The following is a 4,845-nucleotide window of genomic DNA, read 5'->3' as shown; positions in this document are numbered from 1 at the left end:
CTCTTACCACTCTTGTTCAACATAGTATTAGAAGTCCTAGCAACAGCAGTCAGACAACAAAGGGAAATAAATGTATCCAAATTGGCAATGAAGAAGTCAAACTCTCTTTCTTCGCAGATGACATGATTCTTTATATGGAAAACCCAAAAGGCTCCACCCTCAAATTACTAGAACTCTACAGCAATTCAGTAACATGGCAGGATACAAAGTCAATGTACAGAAATCAGTGGCTTTCTTATACACTAACAATGAAAATACAGAAAGAGAAATTAGAGAATCAATTCCATTGACTATAGCACCAAGAACCATAAGATACCTGGGAATAAACCTAACCAAAGAGGTAAAGGATCTGTACTCGAAGAACTACAGAGCACTCATGAACAAAATTGAAGAAGACACAAAAAGATGGAAGACCATTCAATGCTCATGGATCAGAAGAATAAACATTGTTAAAATGTCTATATTGCCTAGAACAATCTATACTTTTAATGCCATTCCAATCAAAATTCCACCGGTATTCTTCAAAGAGCTGGAGCAAATAATCCAAAAATTTGTATGGAATCATAAGAGTCCCCGAATTGCTAAGGAAATGTTGAAAAACAAAAATAAAACTGGGGGCATCACGTTACCTGATTTCAAGATTTACTACAAAGCTGTGATCACCAAGACAGCATGGTACTGGCATAAAAACAGACACATAGACCAGTGGAACAGAGTAGATAGCCCAGATATGGACCCTCAACTCTATGGGCAAATAATCTTCAACAAAACAGGAAAAAATATCCAGTGGAAAAAAGGCAGTCTCTTCAATAAATGGACAGCTATATGTAGAAGAATGAAACTCGACAATCTCTTACACCGTACACAAAGGTAAACTTGAAATGGATAAAATACCTCAACGTGAGACAGGAATCCATCAGAATCCTAGAGGAGAACATAGGCAGTAATCTCTTCGATATCAGCTACAGCAACTTCTTTCAAGATACGTCACCAAAGGCAAAGGAAACAAAAGCAAAAATGAACTTTTGGGACTTCATCAAAATCAAAAGCTTCTGCACAGCAAAGGAAACAGTCAACAAAACAAAGACGAAACCCACGGAATGGGAGAAAATATTTGCAAATGACAGTACAGACAAAAGGTTGATATCCAGGATCTATGGAGAACTTCTCAAACTCAACACACACAAAACAGATAATCATGTCAAAAAATGGGCGGAAGAAATGAACAGACAGTTCTCTAATGAAGACACAAATGGCTATCAGACACATGATAAAGAAACTTATGAATTTCTGAGCAGAATTGGTATCACAGTAAACAAACTCTTTTGTGACTTTTTAACTCTTTGTACCATGTATTCCTTGCAATTAAAAGAGAACAACAAAAATGTGATGCTACCTGGTGGTCAGACTCAGGATGGCAGCTCAGAGAGGCCCAGACCAGGGAGCTTCATGGGGAGGAAGGAAGATAGAGATTAGGAACTTGACCTCATGTGATCAGCCAAATATCTGGATTTCTTTGGTCGGTTTTTTTTTTTAGATTTTATTTATTTATTTATTTATTTGACAGAGATCACAGGTAGGCAGAGAGAGAGGAAGGGAAGCAGGTTCCCCGCTAAGCAGAGAACCCGATGCGGGGCTCGATCCCAGGACCATGGGATCATGACCTGAGCCAAAGGCAGAGGCTTTAACCCACTGAGCCACCCGGGTGCCCCCAAATATCTGGATTTTCACATAACCGGAACAGTTCCGCTGTATCCAACTTGAGATTGGAAGTCCAACTCTGCCCTGAACTGAGAGTGAAAATGCAAATGTGAACGTGTATGGAGGTGGTAGAGCTGGAGGGGACAGAGAAATATACAGAGTCAATTAAAAAAATTAAAGAGAAAGCGGGTTGGTTTAAGTTGTAGAGTCAAGACTTGTTTGTTCTTTCTTACAGCATTCAATGGAAAATTGCATTCACTTCTTGGTACAGAAATGTCACCCTGCCTCTTTCTTGGGACAGCTGATCCAGATGGACCTGTTCTTGGGTAACCCTTACCTAGGTGTCTGTCAGCAATTGCCCTCACTATCTTCTTACATACATATGTAAACTCTCTTTCTCGTGCAGAATAACTGGCAACTAAGCGCTTTTCTTCAATTCCGTATCCATATGCAATACAAAACCATTGTTTCTCAATAATTTTGAATTATTCTGAATACCAGATCAAAACCTTGCATTAACTAGCCTCTTTTTCATGATCCCAAAGGTGCTCTAGAATCCAGCAGGGCCTCAGGGTCACTGATTATTTGCTGGAGAGTAATAAGAGATATAGAATGTTCACAAAGTCTATTCTGGCTCTGTGTATTTACTGTGAAAACAGTTTAATTGAAATAAGCCTTTGATACATTTGTTCTGCATGCCATTCTGTAGGCTCAAAATGAACAACACAGGGGGCTTCACTTTGCTGATCCACAGTTGCTACATTCACAGTAATGAAAATATATTATTCGTATAAAGAAAATATTATAGGGGGCACCTGGGTGGCTCAGTGGGTTAAAGCCTCTGCCTTAGGCTCAGGTCATGATCTCAGGGTCCTGGGACTGAGCCCCGCATTGGGCTCTCTGCTCAACAGGGAGCCTGCTCCTTCCCCCCACCCACTGCCTGCCTCTCTGCCTAATTGTGATCTCTCTTTCTGTCAAATAAATAAGCAAAATCTTTAAAAAAAGGAAAGTATAGGAAAAGGCAACAAAAAATTAAAGGTAAAATGCAAGAACTTTGTATCCCATAAAATCAAGAGTTTACTGTGGTAAGAAGTCAGACTAAGTGAACATAGTCTGACTATGTTCAGATTAAGTGAACATAATAATGAGGAATAATTGGTAATGCTTTTTCCATGGACCAAAATTTTGCTAAGTTTTTTTTTTTTTTTTTTAAAGATTTTATTTTTTATTTGACAGACAGAGATCACAAGTAGGCAGAGAGGCAGGCAGAGAGAGAGAGAGGAGGAAGCGGACTCCCTGCTGAGCAGAGAGCCCGATGCGGGACTCGATCCCAGGACCCTGAGATCATGACCTGAGCCGAAGGCAGCGGCTTAACCCACTGAGCCACCCAGGCGCCCAAAATTTTGCTAAGTTTTGTACATCATCACTAGCTTCAGTTTTTTCCCCCTTTTATGATTTTCACTACTGGAATTACCAGTCTTTAGCCGTGAGCTCCTCTTCCACATCACCCAGTGCCACTGGGTAATCTGTCAGCTCTGAAGCATCCCACTCTGTCTTGAAATTTTTATTGGTGTCTGCAGGCATGGCCATGTCAGTTTCAGACATCTGCTCTCGCACCGTTTATGATTGGTCAGTGGCATCATCTTTGCCCAGAATCAGAGCAAATGCTCTGAAACCCAAAGATACTTAGGAAGTATCAGGATTCAGAACTCATGCAGGGTGCCTTTCCCGTGAGAAGTTTGGATACTTGCTGAAGCATAGATTTAAAAGGAAGGAACGAACAGTGGCAATAAGATGTTGTTTGTGACAAAGCCTGAAAATGTCATATTGATCTATTCACCAATAAGAAGCATAGTGAGTAGATGTGGTACATAAACACAATAGAGTATTAATCAGCCATTAAAAATGTGTTCTTGCCATTTGTGAGAACATGGATGGACCTATATGGAATTATGCTATGTGCAATAAGTCAGACAGGAAAAGATAAATACCATTATGGTTTCACTTATATGTGGAATCTAGAAAACAAAAGAAGGGATCAAAGGACAACAACAAAATGGGCCTTTAAGTACTGAGAACAAACTGGTGGTTGACAGAGGGGAAGTGGGTGAAAGAACAAAGTAAATAAAGGGGATTAAGAGTTTTATAAATTTTGGGGGCGCCTGGGTGGCTCAGTGGGTTAAAGCCTCTGCCTTCGGCTCAGGTCATGATCCCAGGGTCCTGGGATCGAGCCCCGCATCGGGCTCTCTCCTCAGCAGGGAGCCTGCTTCCTCCTCTCTCTCTGCCTGCCTCTCTGCTTACTTGTGATCTCTGTAAATAAATAAATAAAATCTTTAAAAAAAGAGTTTTATAAATTTTTAGTTATACAATAAGTGATGGAGAAAAAATGTACAGCATAAGGAATATAATCAATAACATTGTAATAATGTATGGTGGCAGATGGTGGCTACACTTAGGTGAGCACTGGGTAATGTATAGAATTCTCTAATTCATATGTTGTACAAATGAAACTAATGGAACATTCTATGTCAACTCTATTTTACAAAATAATTAAAAATAAATGAATGAATGAATAAATAAAAGAATCATAGGAAGGGCATTTGTTTTTTTCTCTTTATTATGTTCAGTTAGCAAGCATATAGTACATCATTAGTTTTTGATGTAGTGTTCAATGATTCATCAGTTGTGTACAACACCTAGTGCTCATCATCACATATGCCCTCCTTAATACCCATCACCTGGCTACCCCCTCCCCCCCCCCCCCTCCCCTTTGTGACTCTCAGTTTGTTTCCCAGGGTCCAGAGTCTCTCATGGTTTGTCTCCCTCTCTGATTTGGAAGGGTACTTGTTACCATGCCTTTCATGCTGTCTTTGAGCACAGTGGAATGAGTCAGAGGGAAATAGGCACTACCTTCCTTTTAACTGTTAAAAAAAAATCCATCTTCTGACTTTTGATGTAATATTTTCTGTCTAGTAGCATGGGAAAAACCACTGTACCTATTATTTGGTTGTACGGTCCCATCAAGAGTATGCTGAGGCTCTAAACCCAGGTACCAATGAATAGGACCTTATCTGGAAATTGCATATCTGATGGTGTTTCAGGTTATGATGAGGTTATTTGGGTGGGCCATAATCCTATATGACA

At 40.0% G+C, this 4,845-nt stretch overlaps 1 pseudogene; it reads right to left on the bottom strand.

Annotated features, from left to right (window-relative positions):
- Window positions 1-3,171: 3,171 nt before the first annotated feature.
- LOC132007047 (ER membrane protein complex subunit 3-like) lies at window positions 3,172-4,641 on the bottom strand (annotated as a pseudogene).
- Between the last annotated feature and the right edge of the window lie 204 nt (window positions 4,642-4,845).

This window comes from Mustela nigripes, chromosome X, assembly GCF_022355385.1.
Source record: "Mustela nigripes isolate SB6536 chromosome X, MUSNIG.SB6536, whole genome shotgun sequence".
In the NCBI taxonomy this organism is placed as follows: domain Eukaryota; kingdom Metazoa; phylum Chordata; class Mammalia; order Carnivora; family Mustelidae; genus Mustela; species Mustela nigripes.
This window is presented reverse-complemented; position numbering and strand designations above follow the sequence as displayed.